Raw genomic sequence first — 14744 nt, 5'->3', positions numbered from 1 at the left:
CGATTTAGAAATAGTGACCTCCCAATCCTAGTATTGACTCTCCATCCTATGAATGAGTGTTCAAAGAAGAAATGATCACTGAATTTTAGATGTATCCACCTGAAATTTAGCCTCTGCAAAAAATAGCTTTAAGTGAGACCAGGTCACTAGACATGTTGGCATGTGTCTACTAGAAGATGCCATATTTACAGTCAAGGTAAGAGGGGATGCTTGATTTTGGTACATCCTTCCAAGAGAATCCACTATTATGCTTACTTAATGTAAGAGTATATAACAGATCACAGCCCAAATAGAATAATCTCCAGCTGTTTTTACTGAGATTTAAAAGGCTGTCTCTGGATAAAAATTTAAGAGGTTGTTGTTGAATAAAAGACCTGTGGTCTTTGGATAGATGCCAGCTGTTATCCAAGTGTTACTCAGGTGCCCTAGAGTCTCTTCCCATTGATTCTTAGCCAATGATGTCAGTGGCCCATTTTTAGTACCTGAAGATGTGGTGCTTCTTGGGCTCTGCACTGCCAAGAATTATCTGAGTCACTTGGTGATGCTTAGGTCCTCTAGAGCCAAACCAAGTGGTGCTCTCAGGACCTCTATGGCTGCATCCAGTGATGCTCAGGGGACCGTATGTTGCCAGGTATGGGACCAGGATAGGTGACATGCAAGATAACTTATACTACCTCTCTGGATCACTAGTTATTTTTAATGTGGTTTGTTTTGTCATTATTTTTCCTGAGAAAAGTTTCTGAAACTTCTTTTGCTGCCATTTTAGAAGCCTTGGGAGTTAGTTCTTTATTTTCCTTTTGTGGATACCCTACATTGTCATATTTACAGCAACAGGAATTAAGCCCAGGACTTCACTCATACTGCCTTGTTCATAAACCATAAGCCATATTCTAGACCACGCTGGGATGGTCTAAAATGTGTGTGTGTGTGTGTGTGTGTGTGTGTGAGTGAGTGAGTGAGTGAGTGAGTGAGAAAGTGAGTGACTTCAGATGAAGACCATGCATCTCTCCATGGTGAACAGCAAATAGTTGGGAAGTGAGCATGTAGCTGGAGATTGATTGGCAGGGGATGGGTCTCAGGGATGGTGGATGAAGGGCAGTAAATGGAGGTGCCAAGGAGAAAGGAGAGTGCACAAACATCTGTCTGCAGTAACCTGGTAAGGGAAAGGTCCGATATAATGGACATGAAAGGAACGAGGACAACTTGTTGGTTTCCCAAACAGCAGGAGGCTTATCTTATCAGTGAGGAGAACTCACCAGGGCAAGTCTGGAAAACCATCTGGTGGCATCAACCCAGAGAATGGGACACAGAGCATCAAAGGACATTCACAGAACCACTCTGGGACAGTGGCTGTAGCGGGCCATGATGCAGAGCCACAGGGAGAAGTACATGGGCTATGGATGGTGGAACTGGCTAGGGACTGGGAGCTGGATTACATCAAGCATGTAAGTGAACAGACTGAGCAAGAAACTATGTTGAAAATCATGTAAAACCAGACTACCAGAGAAAATTGTTAGTAACTATGAAAAGATCTCTGAGAGGCTGGGTTAGTATAAAAGGTATCACCGTATCACTGTCATTGTATCACTCTCATCCCGTTGCTCATCGATTTGCTCAAGCGGGCACCAGTAACGTCTCCATTGTAACACTTGCTGTTACTGGTTTTGGCTTATAGAATACGCCACAGGTAGCTTGCCAGGCTCTGCTGTGCAGGTGAGAGACTTGGTAGCTTGTCGGGATCTCTGAGAACGGCGGAGGAATCTAACCCAGGTGCAAGGCAAATGCCCTACTTGCTGTGCTATTGCTCCAGCCAAGGTATCAATGTAAATTGTTGGCTATAAGGTATTGGTACACACACACACACACACACACACACACACACAAAGAAACCACCCTTAAAACAAAAAGGCATCGTAGCAATTAAGAGAAGATATTTCCAGATCCTACATCCAATAAGGGACAGCTAATATGCAAAATGTGCAAATAATTCCTAGAACTCAACAACAAAAAAGGAAGAAACCCAATAAAATAGTGGGTAAAAGACTTCTCTAAAGATGTATAGATGGCCATAGGCACACAAAAATGTTCAGCATCACTTATGATCTCATTTTTGATCCCGGAGCATGGCCCATAACACTAAGACTGTAAACCAGTATTGGCAAAGGTACTCTGGGATCTTGTGGTGGAAATGTAAATGGGTACAGCCTCTATGGAAAATGTAGAGAGGTTCTTAAACAAAAGAAAACTGGGAACTCATGTGATCTGCAGTAGTGCTCTTCAGCATTTGTTTGAAGGAAATGAAAACCATAACCCAAAAGGCTTTTCCCTTCCCATGGTTACCCCATGGTCATTTAGGAGTATTTTCATAATAGTCAAATCAGTTTAGCCAGCGAAGTGCTAAACAGACTGGAGCATATGCTTTGCATGCAGGAAGCTGGTATTCAGTACCTGGCACTGTGTGGTCCCCTGAGTATCACCAGGAGTGACCTCCAGTACCACTCAGGATGCTGACCCCACCTCATCCCTCCCCCCAAAAAATAGCACATGGAATCCACCTGATTGTACTTTAATGATTTGCGTTGGTCCAAATCACTGGATAAAGGAGCTGGGGCACATACACTCAGTGGGATACTTCTCTGCCTTAGGGCAGTGGGGAGAAGGGGAGGGGAAGGATGGAAGGAGGAGGGAGAGAGAGGGGGTGAGATAGATAGGTAGATAGATAGATAGATAGATAGATAGATAGATAGATAGATAGATAGATAGATAGATTGTGCTTTTTTTGGACAAAATGGATGCATGTCTGGTATTGGGGAGGTGCTGAAACTTTGATGGTGGGATTGGTGAGAATCACATATAAAGCCCTGAAATTCAAAATTATTATAAACCAGTGATAAATCAAGAATCATTTTTAGGGGATTAGAGCTATAGTACAGAGGGTAGAGCATGTGTCTTGCACACGGTCAGTCCAGGTTCCATCCCTAGTATCCCATATGGTCCTCTGAGTTCCAGGTGTAATTCCCAAGTGTAACTAAGGAATTAACTAAGTAATTCCTAAGCTAGGAGTAACCTGGGGTATCGAATCAAGACCATTAATGGGAGAAAGGCAAAAATATATGGACCTATATACTATGATTCTGTTTGCATCCATTGGAAAAGCAGAGACAATGAAACAAGAAACTGTCTAAGCAAGAAATATAACATATATTTCTTACCTCTCCTTAACTCCTTCTGGGAATTTCCTCACCTGGTGTGGCCCCCAAAAATGAAACAAAAACAAAAAGAATAGTTTTTAAAAGGCTACGTAATATAAAAGTCTGGCCAAGAAACAATAGCACTGGAGAAGTATGAGCAAAGTTCTGGCTTATTTCCACATGCAGACATGCCTATTGCAAAAAAGGATCTAGCCTTGAATGCAGTTCCTTCAGAGTTTTAGACACAACCAACAGGCTGCATTGCTTCTCTGAGCTAGGGTTCATTTTCCATTTACCATATTTAATGATTGCTAAGAACTCATGGCTCCTTCTCCCTGAAGGGAGCATAAAATGAGGCCCCCATTACCATGCCACCAGACTCCATGCCAGGCTGTTTTCACTTGGGGTGACCCAGAGGGGAGTGGGTGAGAGCACTCCCTACCCCAAGGGACACAGCCCCAGCAGCTGACCTCCACTAACTACCCGCCACCACTCTCCAGGCCACTTTCAACATGCTAGGGCCAAGCCTCACACATGAATGAACATATTCCTGGACCTTGTGGCAGCAAAGCAGCCGCAAAACACATCATCATAGAGGGAAATATATAATGCCTCTCGAAGAGCCCGACAAGCTACCAAGAGTATCCCGCTCACAAGGCAGAGCGTGACAAGCTCCCTGTGGCATATTCAATATGCCAAAAGCATATGATGACCTATAACAATAACAGATCTCATTCCCCTGACCCTGAAAGAAGCCTCCAGTCATTGGGAAAGATGATTAAGGAGAGGCTGCTAAAATCTCAGGGCTGGAATGAATGGAGATGTTACTGGCATCCACTCCAGTAAATCGATGAACAATGAGGTTAACAGTGATAACTTTTGGAAAGCCCTCAATGCCTCAAATAGCAGTGAGAACATTAATATTATGCACAGTAACTTGACTCCTTGAGTCCATGTAATTGCCATCAAACAAAGAAAAACTCAATTTTATTTTATTTTTTATTAGTTTTTTTTTAATTAGAGAGTCATCGTGAGGGTACAGTTACAGATCCATACATCTTTGTGCTCATGTTTCCCCCATACAAAGTTCGAGAACCCATCCCTTCACCAGTGCCCATTCTCCACCACCAGTAAACCCAACATCCCTGCCCCCCTCCCCAGTCCCGTCTCCCCCCACCCCACCCTGCCACTATGGCAGGGAATTCCCTTTTGAAGAAAAACTCAATTTTAGAATAAAATTTAAAGGTTAAAATCATCTACAGAACTTCACAGGGAATTGTACTATTAGAACAATTTTCATTTGAAATTTGTAATAGGAGCAATGTATAAAAATAGGAATGAAAAGACAATCTGAATTTCATTTTAGTTTTAAAAAATAATTTAAACAATAATATCTGCATGCTTAAAATTTCTTGTACATATATCTAATGCTCTCCATATTTCTACTAAAAATATTTCTAGGTCTAATCATCATAATTTAGGGAAAATATTTTTACATGAAGAAATAATTGACTAATTTCAATATTAACCTCATGATAATAAAATAATATGTAATACAATCTATTTTTCCTACAGGAAAAAATATTACATTCACTTCCTATCTACAGATTTTAGATAATTTGCCATCAGCCCTGCCTACTCCCAAAAGGCTTGACATTCTATGACTTTGTATGATGAATAATGCTTTAAAGCTAAGTTCCTGGCAAATTTTTCGAGACAACACCTCAAATGAAATTCTTTTGTAGGCTGTTAAAAATTTTTTTTAATCAAATAAAAATGCTAGAAATACAGTAATACAGAATTTTAAGAACAGACAAACTGTGAATGTAGTTATAATCATTATTAGTGCAGAAATTTGTGCTTAGCTACCAAAGATTTGTATTTTGCTAGAACATTATTATTTATGTTTGGGGTTGTTTTATTTTTGCTATTTTGAGTGCGACACAGGCTGTCAAAGCTTATTCATGACCTCTGTGCCCAGAGATCACTTGTGGCAGGGCTCATGGAACCGGAACCATCTATGGTGCTCAAGATTGAACTGGGGCTAGCTCTGTGCAATGCAAGCATCTTACCCGCTATATTTTCTCTCTGCACACTGCTAGATCATTATTATTTTTTGAAGAGGAATTCAATTTCAATTGACCATTCAGTAAAAAGTAAACAAAACATATCACTTAAAAACAAAACTCTTAAAAGATGCCTTTGAATTTCTAGTATACTGAGCATTATTTTGAAATAATATCTAGTTTTTAGTTCTTCAAAAAACATTTCTTATAATTAAGTATTTGAAGCTTTTTGGAATTTGAATTACTTTGATTTATCGTGGAAGGCTGCTTTATCTATTTGAGGTGGAGATAGGTTACCTAATTAACTCAGTAGCCCCCAGGAAGAGTTTCTTTCAGGCCTGATAACTTAAAAAAAAAAAGTCAAATAATACTATTTTCTCCTCAAATTAAAATACTTCTCAGCATTTATTTCTCATTATCAATTTTGTAAGATAGAAAATTTTATTTTCGAGATAGGACCTATGGTATTAATAATCTTCTATAAGAATCCAAGTTGATTAATGTTTTTAATAGTGTTACCTTAAAAGAAATATTGCACCTAAAATTTTTTACTATGTTCTAGAATAGCATTCAAAAAGCTATATTAGAAACAATGAGAACAGCTATTAACTGAAAGCATGTCTTCCAAATATAACAAACAAGTAAAAACATTGTTTCTAAAAAATGTGATTGGCTCTAGTTTTATTATTTTGGAAAAAAAATTCTGAAGTACTTTAATAATTACCGTAAAATAATTTTATCACATTAAAATAAAATCATCATAAGTATATTTGCATATGTGCTCACTCAATATTATGCATAATACAGACACTCTATTTTGAAGTTTTTTTCCTTAAGAAGCTAAGGCTCCATTGCAGTGTGATACTTAGGTCTGTTTGCCAAATTTGATGTTTTCATTAACTGTCAGAAGTTAGTTAAATTACCTCAATTTTCCCAACTGTAAAGTGTAATGATAAAAGAATGTCTGCTTCTTATGTGATTATGATGATAAAATGAGATAATACTCAGAAAGATTTTAATATATGGGATGTATCTTATAAAAGCTTTTATTTTTATTTAGCTTACAGTAGATGCAATTCATTTAACTTACAAATTATTTTTTTATTTAACTTTGATTTAACTTACAATTGAAAACTTACAATTTATAATGGAAACTCTATCTTTAACAATTTTTAAGGAAGATGTGGTAAAGTTTTATGGAATTAAAATATTTTAATCTAAATTCATTCATTTTTATTAAGTGGCAATGTTGTTCATAATTTCAAGTAAATTCTATTCTATTGGTTTGGCGCCTTTTTTTATTTTTTTATTTTTTGTCCCTGTTTTTATATTTCCTTCTGGATATAAATTTTGTGGACAACACCGAGGACAAAGTGGACAGTTCCAGGTAAGTTTAGATATTATTAAATTTTTACATAACAAGTAATTTTGAAAATGCTATTTGAAATATGTGCTATTTAAGAATATGTCAGGGCTGAGTGATAGCACAGCAGGTAGGGCATTTGCCTTGCATGCGGCCAACCCAGGTTCAATTTCCTGCATCCCATATGGTCCCCTGAGCACTGTCAGGGGTAATTCCTGAGTGCAGAACCAGGAGTGAGCCCTGAGCATCGCCAGGTGCGACCCAAAAAGCAAAAAAAAAAGAATATGTCAAATAGGACTGGTGGGATAACACAGTAGGTAGAATGGCTGTCTTACAAGAAGGTAACTAGATTCAATCCCTAACACCTCATATGGTCCCCAAAACCTCACCCAGGGCACAAAGCCAGAAGTAATATCTGGACACAGCTGGGTGTGCCCCACACCGGGGTTGGGCGGGGGAGGGGGAAGGTCAAGTAAACATTTTAACTAAGCTTTTCTTAATTTTCTTGTGAAGTCTATTATTTTTACTAAGACATCATAAGTGTCTTATGCCAAAGTGCTTGATCACATTATATCATGTGCTCAAAAAAAATGTTTTTTAAAAATGAAGATTTAGAGCAGTGATTATAAACTGCTTACCTGTGGACTGGTGCCAGATAATCAGATACACTATTAGTACCTTGACATAGAGTTTATGGAAATAGAAATTTCTAAGTTCTTTTCATTTTTCATGTTTTGTATTATTCTGCTCCAGAACTTTCTATGAGTTATAATAAGAGATTTTAGGGCATAAACTCACCTGATGCAAGGGGACTCTATACAGCGCAAGGGATTGAACTAGGATCAGCAATTTGCAAGGAAAACACCTTAACTGTACCCCTCAACTCTGTTTCTCTGATTTTACTGTCCTAAGATTTTTAAAAGAAATATGATAAATTTACAATCTACTAAAATATATTGGAAAATAGTAAGATTTGATGTAATTCAACTTTAGAAACATTTTGTTTTCTTCTGTGACTTTTACCATGTTAACCTAGTGAAAATTTCTCTGCAATGTAGGACTAAATTTGGCTCACTGCAGTGGAAATGCTTTTCCCTCCTTTGCATAGTCATTACGTGATTTCACCTCATCACTTGAAAATGCGTTTTTTCCCTCGACTTAAACATCTCTGATTTCTTATTATATGCCTACTGATTCTGGAATAGCAAGATTATGATTTCTAAAACCTGTACAAATAATTTCTCAGCTCAATAATATTACTACATACTTCTCTAAGAAATGATAACAGAGAAGCTCCTCTATATCTATATTTAAAAGATCTGTCTGCATTTGGGAATGTATTGCCAACTTTTCATTTTACTTAATAAACAGTTCTGGTATAAATTCCTTTCCTCCTATTTAATCCCCACATCTTCTATGAGACTTCTATTGACATTTAGGAATATAATACATCTGGAATTGATTGTTGTGTCTGATGTAAAATTGGGAATGTGATATATTTTCCTTTTATTATAATATTCAGTGACCCATTCCCAACACTTTAATAAAACCATATACGTTCTCTATTGATTATAGTCATGCACCAAACAGGGTGCATTTTTAATCAATTATAACTACACATATGATTATAGTCCCCAAATATCTATTGCCTAGTCATATTATAGACAAATGTCATTGCACTTTTCATTGACAGTAACCTCCCCATCCCTCCATCATAGGGAAGATACTGCAGCCACGCCCATCTTCCATATCAGCCACCATGCCAACTCAACGGCCCAGACCATAGATCCTGAAGTCTCTGGACCACGCAGGTGTATGTGCCAAAGACACCTTCTTTTTCCTTAATATTAAAATTTCAATAGCAGCACACCAAAATAAATGGGAAAGTAATACAGAAGTCAACAGATTCAACAGGCAAAAAAACAACAAGTCAAAAAATTTTTATGTTTTTAACACAGAAGTCTCAGTTAACAAAAGCAACTTAGGCAAGGACTTAACAAACCCATGGTTAGATATAACAATTTTTACATATTTTTTTATTTTTTATACTTATTAATTTTAATATTGGAGCTTTGTTGTCTAATCAATTTCAACTCTAGAATTGTGTCAACAGTTGTGGTTGTTCTCTACATTAAATTAAATTAATTAAAAAAACTTACACATTACCTATCTGGTCTTTTATTACTATGATATTATATTCTATATTTTGCTTTGGAGGTGACATTGTTGCATAATTTCTCCACACCATAACATTTTAAGTGTTTGTTTCTTGATAATTCGTGTCACTTTTGTATCTTATTTTATTTACACATCTTAATTTTGATTTGTATTAGATGAATATGTAGTATAATTCAGAGACAATTGACATATATACTCGAGTCTTATAATATATTAATGATATTTTAAAAATTTTTATGTAAGGTATACAGGATTATGAATGAAAATAAAGACTTGTTTTATCTATGCCATTGCTAGGTATTTTAACTGATTTAGAAATATTTAAATTAGGCTTCTTATGAATTGTTTTTATATCATTTCAGACTTATTGGAAAGTTGGGGTTTTGGGGGGGGGGGGTTTGAGCATCACCCAGTGATGCTCAAAGATTTCTCCCATTCAGAGATCACTCCTGGCAAGAAATAGGAGATGATATGGGAGCAGAGAATCAAGCAGGAGTCTTCTTTGTGCAGAGAAATTCCCTACCAGTGGAATATCTTTCTGGTGCCAGGAAAGTTGTTTTAGTACTGAGGAAACTCCCATAAACCCTTAGCTCAGTTCTGTCTCATATTCATTTTTGTCACTAATTTGAAGTCATTATTTGACTCTTACCACTTGTTCCAATAATGTCTTACAGTTTTCATAGTCTTAAGGATAATTAATTGTACTTAATATCACAGTTCTTTTTTTGACATTAATTTTTCCGTCTTTCTTTGCCATCCTTAAATTTGACATTTAAAAAAATAAATGCTAATAATGTTAGTTATTTTGGAGAATGTTTTACATTTTCCATGTATATGTTATTTTCCCACTAGTAGCTTTTACTTAGTTAGTTGTGTTTTGATTTTTGGGTCACACCTGGATGTACTCAGGGCTTACCCATAAGTAGCACTTGGGGATCACTCCTAGTGGTGCTCAGGGGCCCATATTGAGGGCCAAGGATCAAAGCCAGATCAGTCCTGTGAAAGGCAAATGTCTTTCCTACTGTACTATGGCCCTGGTCCTCCACTATTATTTTTATCTAATGTAGACTTTGAGGGAGTGTTCGGTAAATCTGTGAAAATAAAGAATGAAAAGCAATGTTGTGTCCTCAGTACTTCATGATGTAAGCTTATGATATTAGTTTATTTCAGTTTAGCTGTTTTAACTTCAAACACTAGATTAAAGTGATGTCTCTGAATTTCTCTACTAAAGCATCTATTTTTTACCTACCAATTAATAAGAAATGTATAGGAAATACCATGTCAGTACCCTGTTCCTTAATGAGTTTCACTGCATATTTGCACATACTTGGATAATTTTCTAAAGCCATCATTTATTATTTATTAATTGAAATTCAATTATAAGAAAGAGTTTTATTAAATCTGGAGAGATAGTACAGTGGGTAGGGTGCTTGTTTTGCACAAGCCCAAGCAACATTCAATCCTGGCATTATGTTTGGTCCCCTGTGCACTGCAAGTAGTGATCCTCATGTGCAGAGCCAATTGTAGGCCTGGGAACCATTGGGTATGGCCCCAGAACACAAAAAAAAAATAGACAAAAGAATATGAACACTTCTCGAAAACTCAGAAATGAACTTCCATTTGACACAGCAATTTCACTTTTTGGCATCTACCTGAAAGACCCCAAAACTCGATTCAGAAATGACATTTGACTCATATTCATTGCAGCACTATGTACATTAGCACAAATCTGGAAAAAAAAAAACAAATGACCAAGAACACAACTGAATGAAGAAGTTGTAATACATACACACAGTACAATACTACTCAGTTATAAAAAAAAGAGGAAATCATGAAATTTGCTGCTATGTGCATGGATATGGCAAATATAGGGCTGAGGGAAGTCAGAAGGAGGGAAGAGAGAGATTAATCTATCTCATATCGCGATATGATAGATACATCTATAACAGTTCATCCTCTTGATTTACATATAACCAAGATAAATTTCTCTTCATTATTTAAGTCCGTTCCTTGAGAGTGAAATATCCTATTCACTAAATATCCTAAATTCCAAAAATAGAATTTTCAATGACTATTAATTTGCAGAAGCTAGCATACATAGGAAGTAGTTTCAGAATAGTAAATAAAACTTACTATCAACAGCAAGTTTACTGCACTGTAGCGCTGTTGTACTGTCATCCTGTTGTTCATCAATTTGCTCGAGCAGGCACCAGTAATGTCTCCTTTGTGAGACTGTTGTTACTGTTTTGGGCATATCAAATATGCCATGGGTAGCTTGCCAGGCTCCACTGTGCCGGCAGGATACTCTTGGTGGCTTGCCGGGCTCTCCAAGAGAACAGAGGAATCAAACCTGGGTCAGCTGCGTGCAAGACAAACACCCTACTTTTTTTCAGGTAAAATGTACTGATACTCAAATGCAAGATTAATGACCTTTAAGTGCATAGTCAATCAGATTTTTCAAATGAATATCACATTCACATTTTTCAAATGAATATCATATTTTTAAGAGTTCATTTATTATACCTAGATTCTCCAAATAATTGGCATAAAGTTGTTCTTAATAATAGACAATGATCTTTTGTATTTCTGAGGTTTCATGATTTCTCTTCTTTCATCCTTGATACTGTTTATTTAAGATTTCTCTATTTTTTCCTCATGATTGTATTACAAGTTTGTCCATTTTATTTACTCTTTGAATGAAAGAATCAACTCTTTGTTTAATTGAACTTCACATTATTGATTTCTGTCCTAATTTTATGACTTCCTTTCTCCTACTGACTTTGAGATTCCTATACTATTCTGTTTGTAATTTCTTTTTTTTTCCAAGCCAAACTGTTTCCAGCTTTATTAAAGATACTTTTCATAAACAATCATGGTATTTCAGGCAGGACATGGGCAGACAATCATTAACAGTATACAATAACTTTCAAACTCACTTCTTCAATGGACTACCAAAATCAGAAAGCCACTATAAAACCCAATGACATCTTCATTTGATGCTCTGAACAGCGAAAGTTTAGAGTTAGGGTTGACATTTCACATTTAGTATGTTGTTTAACAACTTTTCACAAGCCGACCCTGACTTTCAAGAAATTAAAGAAAAATGGCAGAATGATCAATCTGAAGATCCACAATCTAAAAAAGGAATCGTTCTTTTTAGGGCTGCCGTCTCAGTTGGGGCAGTGCAAAATCCAGATGGCCTGACATCCTGGTAACCACTTTTTGGGAGTCCAGGCTCAACAGGTCTCTCTGGGGTTAAGGGAGTCAAGTCTATGCTGAAGGCAGAGAGGGAGACAGGACACAGAAACACATTTTAGTTTTTTCCCACAAGGCATTGGGTGCCAGGGTGGCTACCGTGTCAAGTCAAGGAATCCCTCCTCTTGGAAATCAAGAGGGAGTCTCTCAAAACTAGTGAGGAAAAGTTGTTTTTCCCCAGGGCGATCCAGTTTTGGAGACCGTCTAGTCTATTAATGACTTATGCTCTTCCCCCAAAACAACAATAAAGTGTTCTGTGTGCTAACAACATAGCTTAAAAAAAAAGTAAAACAAAATTCTGCATTTTTATAAAACCTGATAAAAACTAGTATTTCAAACTGTACAGTCACCAGAAGTACACAGTTATCAAAAAAGGCACACACTTCACTTGGCATCTCCAGCACCTTCAGCTTTCTGCACCTGGTCTGTTTTGGCATCTCCATTTTCTGTAGGGTTATTTCCATCCCTGCAAGCATCAGCATTCCCCTTTTTCCCTTTGGGTACCTTCTCTCCCTTCTTTGTAGGGGCCTTTTTAGGCTTGGGCTCTGGCTTTGGAGGAGCAGTTTTAGCTGATAACCTTGCGGATCTTCTCTGTGGTTCATCCCTCACCTTGGCTTTATCTCCTTTAATGTCCCCTTCAGCCTTTCTTTAGGGCATGGTGGCGACAGCGGCGAGACGTGGGCGCTAGACGCGGGGTGCAGCTGCGCGCGGGCTTTGGTTGGTCCAGGGGTCGTTCTCACCTCTTCTTCACACTGCTCCTCTGTTTGTAATTTCTTTAGCTCTCTGTTTAGATCATTAACATGAAACTTAATTCCTATGAGTTCTTGTGTTGTAATGAACTTCTCCCCCAATGCTGCTTTTGCTGTGTCCAGAGGTTATCATAGATTTGTATCCATAGGTTATATAGTTCCTGTGTTCAGTATTGATAAATAGGATGATCTCATTCACCTGTGGCACACAGAGAAACATATCAAGGGCATACACAATATTAATTGAGAATAAATCTTGCATAGTGGCATACAGACCTGAGAGTGCCAGATTTGGGAAGAGGTGGTGAGGAAAACAAATATTTTTTCCAGGACGAAATGAGGGACATAAGTGAAGTGTCATAAGCTCCTGGATGGTGCTAAGTGAGCTATTGCTAATAAGTGACAGTGATACAGCTGCATTATGTACACCATCATAATTGTACATTATGATGGTACATTGTGATTAGTGCTTATCCACGGTGGGTATTACTGAAGGGACAGACAGGAATGTAGGACTGGAGGTGGCATAGGGATTGGGGGAGGAGCTTATGGACACTTTGATGGGGGAGGTTTTCCATAACTTTGTACATCAGTACCAGAAGCTTAATCACTATTGTAACCCTCTAATAAAAATAATAAGTAAAGATGTTAGAGTAGGCAAGCAGGAAGTCACATAGAGACTGAACCACCTCTAACTAAATTTAGTCTCTCCCTGGCTAACCATTCTCTTATTTTTGTAAAGAGTAAGTTATTTTGTACAGGCATGTGTAAATAACGTATGTTTTGTATCAATAGTTTTAATTCTTCTGTCCATAAGCAAGTGTTGCTGATGAAGTCTAAAACAAAGCCTTTCTGTTTGGTAGCTGTTTTGTCAAGGCCTTTGCAGCATCCTGTCCTTAAACGTGATTGCTTGAGCTTGACTTTTGTACCTGGACATCGATTCTTGATGAAAAGGATTGTTTTTTCTGTTTGTTTTTTTTTTGTTGCAGTAAAGGAAACCTTAGTAACTTGAAAAAATGCATTAAAACTCTAATATATAAAACTAAAAAAAGGGATAATGATGATTGTGGGGGTAATAAGTATGACTCAACTCTTTAGCATGGGAACAGAAGAGATTATTATAGATAAGGCATACAAGGGGAAAGAAATATAAGTGACAAAGGACAAAAAAAATTGTAGGCAGATAGACCTGGACTTAAAACATGGGCTCCATATGTGAGTTGTTCTAAGTTTTTGAACTTTAAGATTATAGCATCACTTCAGAAATTTTCTGAGTTCAAAAGCACACAAAATATGCATTGTCCATATTGACTGGCACACTACCAACACTTAATAATTGGTGGTTAATAAAAATGACAATCACATAGTTGTTTTACTAACATAATTAGTGAAAATGTCAATTAAGATAAAAAAAAGTTATTTTTAAGTGAGAGAAAAAAAGAATGTGCTTACAATGTTAAATATGAACAGCTGTAGCTATTTATTAGGGTTACTTTAAGCAGAAGAATATTTATTAAGGATATTAAGGGATTTCCTTATAAAATCCTAGCTGCCACAATAAATAAACTTCCACAATCCAAACAAGCATGCTAAGAGGTAAGTTTTTGTTCACATGAATCTAAAAGGAAAGAAGATTTGCTTTCTATTTGTGCTCTAATGTAACCTCCATCACCACCACTGGAAGGTTGAAATAAGCCCATGGTGGATGCTCTGATCTGAGGCCTGACTCTGGACCACATCATGTCTATTCACATTTTTAAGTTTGTTTTAAGGACCAAATCTTGCAATGTTTGAGGCAACTCCCAGGTCAGTGATCACTGACCATATAGTGTGGGAATCAAATCTGGGCTTCATGCATGCAAAGTTTATGCCTCAGCCCATTAAACTGTCTCTCCATTTCTCCACCCACATTTTATGAAAACATTGTTATATATCTGTCACT

At 37.0% G+C, this 14744-nt stretch overlaps 1 pseudogene; it reads right to left on the bottom strand.

Annotated features, from left to right (window-relative positions):
* Positions 1 to 12437: 12437 nt before the first annotated feature.
* Positions 12438 to 12710, bottom strand: LOC101556169 (non-histone chromosomal protein HMG-17-like; annotated as a pseudogene).
* Between the last annotated feature and the right edge of the window lie 2034 nt (positions 12711 to 14744).

The sequence above is a fragment of the Sorex araneus genome, chromosome 1 (genome assembly GCF_027595985.1).
Source record: "Sorex araneus isolate mSorAra2 chromosome 1, mSorAra2.pri, whole genome shotgun sequence".
Taxonomy (NCBI): Eukaryota; Metazoa; Chordata; class Mammalia; order Eulipotyphla; family Soricidae; genus Sorex; species Sorex araneus.
The sequence above is the reverse complement of the archived record's forward strand: the minus strand, read 5'-3'. Positions and strand labels throughout refer to the sequence as shown.